Below are 17,462 nucleotides of genomic sequence, written 5' to 3' on the forward strand. Positions count from 1 at the left end.
GGGTCAAATTTGACCCTGCCCCGGGGGGTTAAAAAATTGAAAATTTGCTTATATAAGGCCTATTTTGTGCAAACTTTAAAAATCTTCATGTCCATAACCATTGGGCCAAGGGCTACCAAATTTGCTATGTAGTGACTTCTGATAGGCCCCTACCAAGTTTGTTCAAATTATGCCCCTGGGGTCAAATTTGACCCTGCCCCGGGGGGTCAAAACATTGAACATTTGCTTATATAAGGCCTATTTTGTGAAAACTTTAAAAATCTAACTGTCCATAACCATTGGGCCAAGGGCTACCAAATTTGGTATGTAGTGACATCTTATAGTCTTCTACCAAGTTTGTTCAAATTATGCCCCAGGGGTCAAATTTGACCCTGCCCCGGGGGGTCAAAAAATTGAAAATTTGCTTATATAAGGCCTATTTTGTGCAAACTTTAAAAATCTTCTTGTCCATAACCATTGGGCGTTGGGCTACCAAATTTAGTATGTAGTGACATCTTATAGTCCTCTACCAAGTTTGTTCAAATTATGCCCCTGGGGTCAAATTTGACCCTGCCCGGGGGGTTAAAAAATTGAAAATTTGCTTATATAAGGCCTATTTTGTGCAAACTTTAAAAATCTTCTCGTCCATAACCATTGGGCCTAGGGCTACCAAATTTGCTATGTAGTCACATCTTATAGTCCTCTACAAAGTTTGTTCAAATTATCCCCCTGGGGTCAAATTTGACCCTGCCCCGGGGGGTTAAAAAATTGAAAATTTGCTTATATAAGGCCTATTTTGTGCAAACTTTAAAAATCTTCTTGTCCATAACCATTGGGCCTAGGGCTACCAAATTTGCTATGTAGTGACATCTTATAGTCTTCTACCAAGTTTGTTCAAATTATGCCCCTGGGGTCAAATTTGACCCTGCCCCGGGGGGTTAAAAAATTGAAAATTTGCTTATATAAGGCCTATTTTGTGCAAACTTTAAAAATCTTCATGTCCATAACCATTGGGCCAAGGGCTACCAAATTTGCTATGTAGTGACTTCTGATAGGCCCCTACCAAGTTTGTTCAAATTATGCCCCTGGGGTCAAATTTGACCCTGCCCCGGGGGGTCAAAAAATTGAACATTTGCTTATATAAGGCCTATTTTGTGAAAACTTTAAAAATCTAACTGTCCATAACCATTGGGCCAAGGGCTACCAAATTTGGTATGTAGTGACATCTTATAGTCCTCTACCAAGTTTGTTCAAATTATGCCCCTGGGGTCAAATTTGACCCTGCCTCGGGGGGTCAAAAAATTGAAAATTTGCTTATATAAGGCCTATTTTGTGAAAACTTTAAAAATCTTTACGTCCATAACCATTGGGCCTAGGGCTACCAAATTTGGTATGTAGTGACATCTAATAGTCCTCTACCAAGTTTGTTCAAATTATGCCCCTGGGGTCAAATTTGACCCTGCCCTGGGGGGTCAAAAAATCGAAAATTTGCTTGTATAAGGCCAATTTTGTGCAAACTTTAAAAATCTTCTTGTCCATAACCGTATGGCATAGGGCTACCAAATTTAGTATGTAATGACATCTTATAGTCCCCTTCCAAGTTTGTTCAAATTAAGCCCCTCGGATCAAATTTGACCGTTCCCCAGGGGTCACAAAATTGAATATATGCTTATATTGGGCCCATTTTGTGCAAACTAAAAAAAATCTCTTGTCCATAACCATTGGGCCTATTTCTACCAAATTCGATAGGTAGTGACATATAATAGTTCTCTACTTAGTTTGTTCAAATTATGCCATTGGGAACAAATTTGACCTTGCCCCAGGGGTCACAAAAATTAACATATGCTTAAATAAGGCCTATTGTGTGCAAACTTTAAAAATCTTCTTGTTCTTAATTATAGAGCCTTGGGCTACTAAATTTGGTATGTAGTGATATCTAATAGTCCTCTACCAAATTTGTTCAAATTATTCCCCTGGGCTCAAATTTGACCCGGCCCCGGGGCTCACAAAACTGAACATATGACGTTTACCAGTAGAGATTACTGCGGCCGTTTGGCTGTGACCAACAACAACATCAACATCTTGAAAACATGAGATAAAACCCTGTCATTTAGTGCCATTTTAGGTCGGATGGTGACTGCTTACAAAGGCATTGAAGTAAGAACATGTGTAATGAATGTTTTTCTTACAAACTGAAAAAAGTCGGGTTTGATTTTAATATGTCGAAAGTGACAATATATCCGGATGAAAATATTTTGGATGACATGTTAATTTCATGTCTTTTGTAGTGTTTAAACCATTTTTATAATTTGTTATTGATTTTAAAAACACAACTTCCATGAACATAATTATTTCAAGAAAAGTCAATATATGATACTGCACAGTAAACTCAAACTTTGTATCCAAGAGAAGGTGTTGAAATTTATGAAGTGCAATGTTCTTAACTATCGTATATGCTGCTTTTTAATCACTAATGATTCATTGTTCCATTTGTGAATCGTGACTCATGAATTGTGGATATGATTGTCAATTGCTCAACAATCCATATATATTTCTGACCATTTTATAATTTTCTTAATATAAGTTATGAATTGATCTTAGAAGTCAAATATATTACTTAATTAAATACATTTATAAATATAAAGAAATAATCTTTAGATTATCATAATATTCTCAGGCCTGTTGGTCTTAGGGATGTGTGGGTTGATGAGCAATTTCTCCTTTTATCACAATGATTTCTACCCTACCTGATCATTTCCTTCATATTCCATTTTAATTTAATTGACGTCTGCAACCTCTTTCAAATTGGGAAAGTCCAAAATGTGTCGTTTGGTAAAGGGTTAATGCATTTTGATTACTATGGATCTTGTGAATCTGTTTCAAATCAAATGCGTAGATTTGATCTTCAGCATCTTAAAATATGTGACATAGAAAGAACGACAATATCTTTTGGAGAGATAAATGTACCTACGTTATAAGCAAAGGACCTGTCCAACAATTCCCGGGCTTTTAAGTCTGTTTAGTTAACACTGTAGTAACTTTTTCCATATATAAAAATGCTCACCCTTCCAACTTTAAACCCCCAGTGGGACTAGGGATAGAAAGAGAAAGTCAAATGCTTGAGTACATTTCAACCCATGCGCATTGCACGTTTTCTTCGCAAAGAAAAACAGTGGAGCGATACAGGGCCATCATGGCCCTCTTGTTTATGATAATTGTGAGGAAACAGTAATACTGAACATTTACCATGCTCTAAAATATCCACTATAATTTTTGTGCATGTTTTGACTATTTAAAAACCCGAATTATAAAGCGTTGCAACGCGAAACGAATTAATAGTTTGGAGAGTTTTGTTGTTGTTATATTGTGTGAAACTACAAGAATTGCTTATATAAAGAATAAAATACATCTGGCAATGTATCTGGAAGGATGGCCGAGTGGTCTAAGTAGTAGACTTTTTACTCCAGGACGCCAGGAGTCAGTGGTTCGAGCCCTGCTGGGGGTTAGCTTTTGTTTCTTTTTTTCATTTTATTCTTGATTTTTTACTGGAGCATTTTATATCCAATGTTTACATTTATCGATATAAAGCATTAAATGATAAACTTCAAATAATGCCAAAATCTATGTAAAGTCCCCTTTAAATGTCGGCTAACGTACCGAGTGGTCACTGGTACACTAAACGTATAATGTACGGTAAGATATTTGGAACCATCGTTAGGTTAGTACATGTTCGTAAGTATCATGCGGTCCTTGGTCTCGTGTGTAAAGGCTTTGTTAATTTTATGTACACATCCACTGTGGCCAATAATCACATGATTCAAGTAAATTATAGTATGTTTACCTGAGTATTTGCGAGTTTTGATAAGGGCAGCTAGTATATAGGAATTACTAGGATAGTGTTGATTATACATGTACAGATAAGATGGGTACATCAGAATGGCATCAGAATAGATTAAAATCTGCACTACCGGTATTCAATCTCTTTTCAGTCTCATTGAAATTTAACAAGAATTTAACCTTCCGGTAATGAATCTTTCATCTGATTAAGGGTGTCAAGAGTTCTGTAGCGGAAGTCATTTAAAGTGGCAATGCGGGGGAAACTATTGAAAGAGGAAACGTATTATTAACACCGAATAGTTCAAGGCCACCATTCATTCATTCATTCATTCATTCATTCAATCCTCTCTGCGGCGTCTGGTGCTTGAGGCAACGGCAAGGGAGCGCCACTTTGGTCTGTCAGCTGCTGTTGCGGGTGCTGTCTGCAGAGTGAGGCCTCTGTTCTTGAGCTCTCGCTCCACGGTTCGGCGCCACGTCTCTTTAGGTCGTCCACGGTTTCTTTTCCCCTGTGGGGTCCATCTCAGTGCCACCCTGGGTAGTGAGTCGGGTGGCATTCTGCAGACGTGGCCTAGCCATCTCCATCTCCTCAAAGCGATGGTCTCAGCGATGCTGTTTGCGCCAGCTCTTCCAAGCAGTTCCATGTTCGTCATCATGTTTGGCCGGAAGACTTTCATGATATGTCGTAGGCACTTGTTCAGGAACACTTCCAGTTTGCGCTCGATGGTAGCAGTTGTCTTCCAGCACTCAGACCCATATAGAACGACGCTCAGCACGTTGCTCTTGAAGATGCGGAGCTTGGTGTGCATGCTAAGACTTGTGGTCCTCCAGATGGGCTTCAGCATTGCGAAGGCTTGGTTGGCTATGCTGATTCTCGTCTTGATCTCCCTTGCACAGTTTCCATCTTTGGTGACCTTGCTGCCCAGGTAAATGAACTCATCCACATCTTGCAGAGGCTGGTCATTGATGGTGATTGGGTTGCCCACTCTGGTGTTCTTCCTCATGACCTGAGTCTTTCCAATGTTGACCCTGAGACCTATGGTGCTTGCTGACAGTGCCAACTGTTGTGCTTTCTGCTGGATGTCCTGGTTTCCTGCTAGCAAGTAGCCCGATATCGACGGCGTAGTCCAGGTCATCTAGCAGCGAGGTCAGCGTCCACTGTATTCCTTGCCTCCTTCCCTCTGTGGTGCGGCGCATGATCCAGTCAATTGCCATTGAAAAGAGGAGCGGCGAGAGGATACATCCTTGCTTTACCCCAGTTTCCACCTTGAATGGTTCAGTGAGCTGGTTGTTGTGGACGACTCTGCACTCAAAGTTTTCGTACAGGGACCTGATGACGTTGACAAGTTTCTGAGTGATGCCATAATGTCGCAGAATCTTCCAGAGGGAGTCTCTGTGTAGGCTGTCGAAGGCCTTCTCAAAGTCCACAAAAACCACGTAGAGGAATCCATTCAATTCATGGGTCTGCTAAAGGATCTGCCTAAGGACGAAGATGTGGTCGATGCAGGACTTGCCTTTCCTGAAGCCGGCCTGTTCTTGGCGAAGGATACCGTCCACTGCTGTTGTGATGCGTTGGAGGATGATGCGGCTGAAGATCTTACTGGTGAGAGATAGTAAAGTGATGCCTCGCCAGTTGTAACATTTCCCCAGGTCTTCTTTCTTGGGCAGTTTGACGATGGTGCCGGTCTTCCATTCGCTCGGCGCTTCTTCACTGTCCCAAATCTTTTGAAGAATCTGGCAAAGAAGCTGCGGCGTCACTATGGCTTCTGATTTCAGCATCTTAGGGCACACTCCATCGTCGCCAGGCGCCTTCCCATTCTTCAGCTTATGGATGGCTTCATTGACTTCCGTTACAGTGATGTTGCCAAGGTTGATGTAAAGGTCCTCTTCAGCTTCAGGAATGTCGGCTAGGGTCGGTGGGTCTGGGCGGTTTAGGATGGACTCGAAGTGTTTCTTCCATCTCTTCAGCTTCTCCTCTTCAACAGTGACATGAGTTCCGTCTTCAGCTCTCACATGAAGGTCATGGTGCTGGCCGTAGTCGCCCTTCAGCTTCCTGGTGTTCTGGTTCAATGTCTTCATGTCATTGTGCTCGGCTGCTGTCTCCGCCTCCTCTGCCAGCCTCTCAGTGTACCTCCTATTGTCTCTTCTGGCTGATGTCTTCACCACCTTGTCTTTCTCACTATATTCCTTTGAGATTCTTTCCTTAAGTCTTAGGGATTTGGTGTCCAACAGTTTCTTTTTGAGCTGTCTTCTTTCTTCTATACGAGACCACGTTTCTTCTGAGATCCATTCTGTCTTCTTGCTCTTTCTGAAGCCCAGAACTTCCTCTCCTGTCTCTTTCATTACTCTGTTGAAGCCTTCGATGGTCAGTGCTGCCTCATCTTCCAAAATACTAAATCTATTCCTGAGGGTTAACATAAACTCCTCTTTCACTTTTGGGTCTTTCATCTTGACGACATCGTAGCGTTGGGTCTTGATGTCTCCCGTCTTTGCTTTCCTGAGCTTCAAAGTCACCTTGGCCACCAGAAGACTATGGTCGCTGCCGATGTCTGCATGTCGCATCACACGCACGTCCTGCAGAGAGTGCCTCCACCGACCGTTGATGATGATGTGGTCGATCTGGTTCTTGGTCCTGCCGTCTGGTGATGTCCATGTTAGTTTGTGGATCTCCTTGTGCGCGAACAGGGTCCCTCCTATGACCAAGTCGTTCTGTTGACAGAAGTTGACTAGTCTCTCTCCGTTGTCGGTGATCACACCCATTCCATGTTGTCCCATAGTCCTCTCTCTGTCTTTGTTGTCGCAGCAAACCTTAGCATTGAAGTCGCCGAGCAACATCAGCACGTCGTGTTGGGGGATGTCCCCTAAAACACTTTGAAGGGCATCGTAGAATGCATCCTTGTCCTCTTCTTCCGCATCGTCTATTGGTGCGTAGCCCACAACAACAGACAGCTTGGCGTACTTAGAGTTCATCCTGACGTACAGCAGGCGCTCGTTCACAGGTTTCCACTGTAGCACGGTGTTGGCCTTGCTCTTGCTGATGATGACGGCAACTCCTTCCCGGTGGTCAGTTCTTCCTGACCAGATGATGACTTCTCCGGAACTCACCTTCTGCCTGCCAGAGCCAGTCCATCTTGCTTCTGTTACTCCTTTAGGGTTCAGGTTGTATCGGTTCAGCTCACTCACCACTTGCGCTAGCTTTCCAGTTTGGTAGAGTGTTTGCACGTTCTAACATCCAACTCTGATCCATCGATTTGGCATCAAAAGTTCCGCTATCGGGGTGGGGACGTCCTTGCGGCTTTGATCCTCATCATTCATAAGTCCATTTGTCTGGTCTGCTTCACTCCCGGCGCCGTTTGATGCTTGTTCCCTTGTTGTCGTTTCCGTAGCAAGTATTTTACGGGGTGGAGTTGCTAGCCCCACGCCCAACCCTCCTCCTTTTTCAGCGCGGGCTTGGGACCGTCCTTGGCGGAGTTTCAAGGCCACCACTCAGGATTATTATATGGGTCGTTGTGGATAGAGGAGAACACTTTTATTTATTTATTTATTTTCAAATGTTCAATGATTATTGTGGTTTTGAGCTTTTGCATTTGGTTATCAGACATAAACAGATTTAATAATGTGTTTCGCGTTAATACGCACCTTTTGTCTGCCTGTTTAGCTGTATTTGACCGAGCCTCACACAAACTGGGGAATACAATTAATAACACCTTATATAAACATGAAAATTAAATCTTTACATGAAATCACATATTATTTAAAAGTTTTAGTGCTAATTTGTAAGACTTAAAAGTAAGGTAGGGGTGGGGGCTTGGGGCTTTACCAAATGGTGTCTAATTGTATCATTTTATTGTTTAATCAAACACATATTTATTACGTCCATGGATAAAGAATTAAAGATTACTTAATGTGTGTTGAATTTAGTTACGAGGGACTCCAAAAATTGTGTGAACTTAATTAGGTAATCCACGACAGTGTTGTTTATGTAATGTGGGTTTAATTAGTTGTCATAGATTTTTATATGAGCCGCGCTCTGTGGAAAGATGGTTTAATGCGAACTGCACAGGCTAATCTAGGACGACACTTTACGCACATGCATTTAACTGCTTTTTCACAGAGTTCGGCCCATAACCGCAATAAATCCAAACGATTAATTTAGACATTTACGCGCCGAAATAAATTACGAAGCCTGACATTCATACACAAACTGGGACGATTACAGTTTCAAATAAACTGTAAGTGTTCTTCTGACGACTATAATTTCTTTTCACGTTTGTAGGCTTCCATCTACGTTTGCAGCCTCTTATGCGTCATGTGTCGTCAATCAAAAGAGCAGACAAAAGTGTGAGGACGGCGGAAGGATGATCTTACAATATAATTAACTCGTAGAGGGGCTTTCAAGTGTTCACCGGAAACGGATACTGTCAACGGCGCTCCCAGTGACTCTTCAAATACGTTAACCCGTAGTTTAGTACTTAAGAATTTTTCGTCGAAAGGGTTTTTATTTGAAGAACACGATTTTAACAATAATTATTTAAATAACCAGATTCACCCCAGAGGTAACTGTTTATTATTTATAAAAAAGAGTAGGTATGACATTATTTACGTATGTTTTAGTGATTATAAACGTTCATAGCTTATACTTATTCGCTGTGATCCAATACACTATTCGGATATGGCAGATGTTACAACATATGCCGATGAAGGCGACGATGATGACGATTCTGATCAAGATGATAACTTCATTGAAAACGATGAACACAATGAATGCTGATTATGATGGTGATGCTGATTTGATGACCATGGTGGTGGTGGTGGCGGCGGTGATGGGGATTATTATTATTATTATTATGATACTGATGACGATGATGGTGGTGTTGATTTTGTTGTTGGTGGCGATGATGATGGTGGTGGTGGTGATGATGATAATGATGATGATGATGATGATGATGATGATGATGATGATGATGATGATGATGATGATGATGATGATGGTGATGATGGTGGTTGTGGTGGGATGATGATGATGATGATGATGATGATGATGATGATGATGATGATGATGATGATGATGATGATGATGATGATGATGATGATGATTGCTAATTTAACTAATTAGGAAAGCATGCACGAGCGCGCGTGCGAACAGAATCATTATGTCAGTCTTGTGCGCGTGCAGTCTGGAAACGACAAACGTAATAAATTTGATGATTGTGGAGTGTTACCAAACGAATACAGCACCAGCAGATATCGTGAACACATATGGTTTAGTTTTAGGGAGCGTGCCGCATTGTGTTCAGCGTAGTTTTAATGGTTTAATATCCACCAGTCTCGCGACATTTTCCGAAAGGTACGCCGAGAACGCGGCTGCCATGCAAAGCAATTAGCTTTTAGCGCACATATATACATTGTGAAACGCCTTTGAAAGCGTCAAATACGAGGAACGGCAAGGGATATACGAAATTCCGGTCGAATTTGGGGACTGTCCCAATTGCGTTGTCCTACTGTAGTTATTTAGGCGGCGTCAGAAAAAAGGTAATATGACAAAAAAATTATACCTGTACTAATTGTGGTTTAATAATTGTTTAATAAAACGGACAGTCATCACCGCCAATAGTCACGGCGACCACAACAAAATGACTTTTTCACGTGTGGTCCTGAGTGATTTGTTCGTCATAATTGTCTTCTTCTTTCATGTCAATTCTGGACCTTGACAAAACTTTTGCAATCCAGATGTAGTCTAAGTAAAGGTTTGTGTATTATTAATGTATGAGGTGCTTTTGCGCCTAAGGCTGCATAATATGTTAACCCAGAGTGTGCCTCACCACGACCAACTATCTAACCAACTTGACTCAAACAAGTTGTGATGAATATTGAAAGTAAAGCTGAAATTTCCAGCTATTTGATTGTTACTGAAACCCCACCAGTCCTTTAAAGTGACCACCGACCAAACTCATATGTTTTCGGGAACGGGGATTGGACCCGGTCGTCTTTGCGAGACGCGCGTGTACGAACCACAGGACAGCCTTATTAAAGGACACGAATGTTACCTGTAAAATCGAGACTAAGGTCACATGAGTTCGAATTCTGGTCCCGATTTTGCAATAAGAACCTACAACTGGTAGATATTATAGAACACATGCGATGCGACAATCCACAATAACAATGGATGAGCGTTATGGAAAAATTGGTTTTATGCGTAGCTACAGAACAGCCTGCGCATTAGCGCAATCAGGTAAGGAACTACCCTGTCCGTTAACTAAACCTCGTGTGCCTATATAGTGCCCAGGGTAGATCCTAACCAAACTGAGCGAATAGAAAGGCGTGTCTGGAGTAACGATGGTCGCATATGGCAAAAGAACCATGTTCGCATGACGCGGCTCCTTTAAAAATGACTAGATGTATTAAAACAACAAAGCAACAGTTTAAGAAAATTTGACTTGCCGATTTAGTATCACCTTTCATCGACATTTTCGAAATATCAAGTTCTCATTATAATAAATGTTGGTGTGCTTCACGCTTATTCTGCTACATGGACTGTGTATTTTCGTTAAGGAAAACTTATACCCAGTTTAGTTTAAACGTATGTTTTTAACTCGATTGCAAAGAAAGCCTAAGGCTTATTTCTTAAGCACTCGAGTCCGTTTCCTGGTTCTAGAACCGTTACTTGGTGTATATGGAGGAAATCTAAAGAACGCTCCCACTGCGGTGATCGAACCCATGATCTCCCAATCGCTACTACATCACTGCGATTTTCTACACTACACCACTGCGATTTTCTACACTACACCACTGCGATTTTCTACACTACACCACTGCGATTTTCGACACTACACCATTGCGATTTTCTACACTAAACCACCCAGTTTCAAGCGTCAGACAGTTTAATGCTACGGAATACGAATGCCTTAGAACTTTATATTTAATATACATGTGTTTTATGTAACGATTTACTTTCAGTATCGGTAATTATCTTCATCGGAACTAATTGACGCGGGCCTGCATTGTTTTGCGACCTGGAACACGCCATTTGACTTTTAAGAGACCCGTTACTTCATAACAGTTCTAAGAAAACATCAAAATCACATAGTAAGGCGTATGATAATACAATCGTGTCTTGTTCTGAGAAAACTGGGCTTTATTCATGTGCGTAAAGTGTCGTCCCAGATTAGCCTGTGCAGTCCGCACAGGCTAATCAGGGACGACACTTTCCGCTTTTTTTAGTTTCAAGGAAGTCCCTCCTTACCGAAAATCAAGTTAAGGCGGAAAGTGTCGTCCCTGATTAGCCTGTGCGGACTGCACAGGCTAATCTGGGACGACACTTTACGCACATGAATTAAGCCCAATTTTCTCAGAACAAGACACATACAATATTTCCTAAGTCATCATACTGTATCATTCTACGTCAATTTAGTTCGATACATCTATCAACTATTCGATTAAATATATATTTTCCATAACATGAAACATTCACAAATTACTATAAAACTAACATGTACAACATGCGAATTTCCAAGGCTGAATGACAAAAACAGAACGCTGTTCAACCATATCCTCATGCTTCTACAGCGCCCCTTAGCGGAAAAGGCATACTCGAGGGAAAGCAATGGTCGTCTCATTCAATAAATTTCAAATTATTTTAAAATCAATTTAAAATTAATGTACATAATATTAATCCATGAGGTCAGTATTATGTTTTTAAAGGGATTACATCCCTCCATTAAATTAGAACTCCTTTTCTTCTATGATAATCCTGCCTTAATTTTAAATTGCTTGAACTTTCCAAAAGGGTCTTTATTAACTATAAATTTATTTGTTTAAGTATATATTTTATTTGTAAGGAAGTTATATCACACGAAAGGTAAACAACGCAAAACACGAATATATCTTTCAAAAATTATAAACATACATCTGAGGTACTATCTATATAACTGTGGAATTATGACAATAAAAGCAAACCAAAACTATATAGATACTGTACACACTGACAAATTATTCATGTTTAAGAACACACGTCATATATACATTACAACCTCAAAATGCACCATTCAAACATCAAAACTATAAGATTCTTAACAATTCAGACGAAATGAATATAAATTACGAAAACTACTGTCATTTAAATGTCGTACATGCATTACTCAATTATGCCAGTCATACCTGTCAAATTATGTTTTATTTTTAATATGTTTTTGAATCGCAAAAAACAACAAATGTATATTTGCTAATGGTTGCTACATAGTCCACATGTTATATGACAAGCTATCTTACAACTTTTTGTAATAATATATTTTTCGGTGTAAACTCTCTTAAAACAGATAATTATGACATCTGGGAAAGAATACATGTTGGGTACTATCATATTTACGGTCAAAATAGTTCACGGTAATGTCTGCGTTATAACATTCCATGATAGTCATAAACTATCACTAGTCATGAGTATATTCACCTAAACGTAGAAAAACTAAGTTCGAAACTCGTGAATAAATACCATTAGTGTTAATTATGATTCTGCATTATTTGTAATTTAGGATATCGTCATCTTTCCCTTTAATTTTAAAATTGTTTATCATTATTGAGTGAAATACATGTACATAAATTATTTATATGGAACATTATGGTTTCCATTCTAATTTTCCCAGATTTTAACATGATTTTAAAAATTGCCATTTTATATTTTCTTTGCAATTCTTTATATTTTTCGAATGTTTTTCAAAACATTTTCATTTTCTCTAGCCCATATTCTCCCAAAGGTAGATTTAAAGTTATATTTTTTAACTTCTACCAAATATAAAACATGCGATGGCAAGCGAGTTTAATGAATCATGAATGGTGTAACCAAAAAGCGAATGCTTGTATGAACATGAACATGTTGATTGATGTCATCCTGAAAAAAAACTAAGCAAGAAGTGGTTGATTAAATCAACATCCCAATGTTCTGTGGATGTTATCATACAGTGTGTTGATGGTCGATTTATAACGGATGTTGTTTTAAGGCTTTCAGTGTTGTAAAACTTACAAATTCTGGTAAGGCCCATGTAAGTGTTAGAATCTCATCACTTACTAAGACACCATAGCCCACAACACTCGTTATAATCGAAGCGACCCCATTTAGTGGACAACAATTCAAAACAGCTGTGACAAAAATAATTTGTATAAAATGAGTAAGCATTGTTCCCTTAGTACCTTAATATCAAAGTAATTAACAATAAGTTGATTGAAATGACGTCTGAAAATTGCATGCATGTAAATTTTGAGGAAGTATGTATATTTTCATACAGGTCCCTGTTATTTTCTTTTTGTAATGATATTGGAATTTTTAAATGGGGTATAGTTGGCGAATTTGAATTACTTTTTAAAATAAATGGAAAAATGAATGAGAAAACCAAGTTGTAGTTCGATATCAGTATACACGATTACAGAGATCTATTAACTAAGATGTAAAATGATCGTCACTCTGTGTCGAAGTTATATTCCGGTATCTTTAATTCAAACGTATGTGTCCAATGGTTGTTTACAAAGTGTATTGTTTTTGGATCTGAGAACTGGATACCTTAGTTCACAAGTATTTGTTATGTGCACACTTTCGTTATTGTCATGAAAAGTATCATCACTTAAGCGATCGTCTTGTCTGCGATTGATGGCTTAGTTCGGATGCCGGTTGCTGTGGGAACGGTGGGAGTTACGGGCCGGAGCTGTTTTTCCGGAACCGATGGCGTCAGCGTGGATGATACTGGTTCTTCGGGAGCGTCTGCTTTTTTATGTTGGTTGTTTATCCGGCTGGGCTGTCGCATGATGTGAACGGGTTAGCTGGCGTTGGAAGGTTGTCCTAGTTAGAAGTTAAATGTAAGACATTGTAACTCTTCATTATAGATATTTCTTTGTATAAAATCATTTTTCACACGTTCTTTGATATCTTTAAGAAAGTCTAATTCATCCAAAAAGCGTGTTTTCCACCAAGTTATTAACCGGTATTTATTATTACAGATTAACTTTTAATTCTTACTCGATATCTTCTGGATGTTTATGATATTTTGATATTCATTTCCTGTGCTAAATGGTATTCTTTTTTATTAATGAAATGTTAATTCTATTTCTGCGTTTAGCGGTAATAATTAAATATATTCCTTGCCTGTTGATTGTCGGTATTAATTCAAAACCAACGATCTAGATAGGGCAGCCCGAAGTTTATTTCTGTAAACAAGATAACAAAATATTATGATATATTAAAATAATATACATGTGAATTTTCCTGCACAGTTCATAATAGTATGTCATAAAATTTGGCATAAAATTGTTCTACAGTAATTTTCAGAAACATAAGTAACTAACAATAATAAGCATATATTGTCATACCTGTTATATTATATAGGTTTGCGGCCCAGTAAATATTAATTCTACGTAATTGTTTACATACCGAATAATCTTGTCGAGTTGACAATATTATATTATTAATTATTACAACAAAATCCAAATGCAACTCATATCAGTTCATAACTTTAAATTACCACAATTAGTAAAATAATACATACAACAAATGAATCTCCAAAATGTAAATATTTACAAGAACTATACCTGTAAACAAGATAACAAAATATTATTCGCGCACAGCTTTATATTATGTTCCTGTGTATATTTTTCTGCTGAAGCAGTGACCTGCGATCTGTTTTACCCGTTTCACCCCGACTGATATTCTTGGAACTGGGGATACGCGTTTTGCTGACCGTAACACTTTTATATTTATATGTCTTCAACCTCAACCGAAATATATGTTTTGTATCGTCCTGTTAGAAAGGATTTGCTTACGAAGTATTTTCATGTTGTAGGTTAAGACAGGTATAAAAACATGTACTATTACTTTTGTGTACTTGCCAGGTTGGTGACCATTTGCTATTCTAGTATGATTATGTTGTATGACAATTATATTGAATATAAAATAAAATTAACAATTGATGTAAATATATTCATCTATATTGAATATAAAATAAAATTAACAATTGATGTAAATATATTCATCCATGAAGTCAGTATTTTGTTTTTAAAAGGATTACACAGATATGCGCAGGTTTTATGCGCACGGAATTTATTTGCATATCGACCTCTTCCGGCAAGCGTTTGCCGTTTGAGTGAAGATTCAGATACGGCTATGTTGGACTTCAGTGAACATTGTTCATTCCGCAACCAAAGCTTGCAATGTCTGTTTAATTACATTTTACCGAGGCAGTAACTGTACAGTAGCAAAAGATAAAAATATTCAAACAGTAATAATAAATTCAAATAACATTGTGTGATTTGTCTAAAATTAAAAAGATTTTTGTAATGCACATGTATTGACATTTATTGACTTTATATGCTTCTTATTGTTGTTCCTATGTGAAATCATAACGCAGAGCAAATCTTATCAGGCTGTTGGTAAATTACGATTGTTTTAATGTATGCTCTTAAGCACTACATACTTATACCATATTTCGTATATTAAAGGATGTTATACCTGGACGTACTTCGACCAAATCTAAAAATGCACTTTGACTTGGAAATGTTCCTACACTGAATATCGACACATTAATAAACATAATACACATTTTATATAAATGATGTCGGCAAAAGAAAACCACCAGAATTCTGTAGAAAAAACACAATATCATCATGACTCGTAAACCACACATAAATAAAATGGACGTGGTTCTAACGGGCTTCTTAACCCTTTACCACTTACGTATTTTGATAACTAAGATACGTATTTTGACCACTTAGATACGTATTTTTTTGACCGCTTAGATATGTATTTTGACCACTTAGATACGTATTTTTTTGACCGCTTAGATATGTATTTTGACCACTTAGATGCATATTTGCCCACTTAGATACGTATTTTGACCACTTAGATACGTATTATGACCACTTGGATATGTATTTGACCACTAAGATACGTATTTGGACCACTTACATATGTATTTTGACCACTTAGATACGTATTTTGACCACTTAGATACGCATTTAGACCACTAACATACGTATTCCGACCACTAAGATACGTATTTGAATCACTTAGATACGTGTTTTGACCACTAAGATATGTATTTAGATCACTAAGATACGTATTGTGACCAATTACATATGTATTTTGATCACTTAGATACGTATTTTGACCACTTAGATATGTACTTTGACAAATAAGATACGCATTTTGACCACTTTGATACGTATTTTGACCACTTAAATACGTATTTTGGCCACTTAGATACATCTTTTGACCACTTGGATATGTATTTTGACCATTAAGATACGTATTTTGACCACTTACATACGTATTTTGACGTAGTTTTACGAAGTTTTAAAGGCTTCATTTCCAACCATTTGATACTGATGAGCAGCAAACAGAATTAAAACCTGAACAGACTGCATATTACTCGCAGGCTGTTCTGGTTTATGCTGTTTGCACATAGCCATTTTGCTTTTAATGGGAAAGGGTTAAATGAGCCGCGCTCTGGTTAAGTGTGGTCCCAGATTAGCATTTGCAGTCCGAACAGGCTAATCAGGGACGACACTTTCCGATTTGATGGAAGTTTAAAGGAAACTTCTTGTAAAAGAAAATCTTCTTTAGGCGTAAGTGTCTTCCCTGATTAGCCTGCGCGGAGTGCACAGGCTAATATGGCACGACACTTTACGCACATGCATTACGTTCCGTTTCCTCAGAACGAGGCTAAAATAACTTATCTTAACAAACAATGTCCTGTGGTGTGGCAGCTTGTCACTTGTTTTTAATAAGTCACGTTCTGTGAAAAGTGGTCGTAATACATGTGTGTAGAGTGTCTTCCCAGATAAGCACAGGCTAATCAGGAACGACACTTTCCATAAAGACCAAAACAGTGTCGTATCTGATTAGCCTGTGTTGACTGCATCGGCTTATCTAAAACGATAATTAACGTACAAGCATTGGACCAATTTTTCTTAAAGCGTGGCTGATGAATATATCTTGGCAGCAATGAAGGCTTAACTTTGAAGAATTCGTGAGAAACTTGTGCTGTTTTACAGTGATAAATTTACCAAAGGTTATCAAGTATGTGCGCGTTAGAAAATTTTAAAAGACTTTCGTCAATATTGATGAACGTTTTGAACAATTAGAATTTTCATGTGAACACGGCTATTATGCTGCTCTGTCTTCCGATCTGGTAAAGCACAAGACGCACGTATTACATGTGGGATATGGAACAGCACGAGACGCACATGTTACTTGTGGTACATGTGGGATAACGGGGCACAGCTGGCGCTCGTTTGTGAGCAGATCTACCAGAGAATCTCAGGTGAAAGATCTAACGGGGCCGCTTCATATAGTGTACATGCGTGTATTGCAACAGCTGTCGAAGTAAAGATATTTTTCAATTAATTGCGTTGGTATTGTTGTGTTTGGGATTTCATGCTGACTTGGCAACCAATATATCACAAAAAGTAACAAACAATAACCAATAAATTATTTTGGTACTAAAATATTATTGATTGAATAATCACACAGTTCTAAAATGTTACAATAAAAAAAAAAAATAAGAACTGAATTCCCAATGTTTGTATACTGCAAATATTTCTTAAAGTGATGACGACATGTTGTTTTTACTAAAGATGACCGGGCGTAAACAATAAATTTAATTAAATTG

The sequence above is a fragment of the Dreissena polymorpha genome, chromosome 11, assembly GCF_020536995.1.
Source record: "Dreissena polymorpha isolate Duluth1 chromosome 11, UMN_Dpol_1.0, whole genome shotgun sequence".
Taxonomy (NCBI): Eukaryota; Metazoa; Mollusca; class Bivalvia; order Myida; family Dreissenidae; genus Dreissena; species Dreissena polymorpha.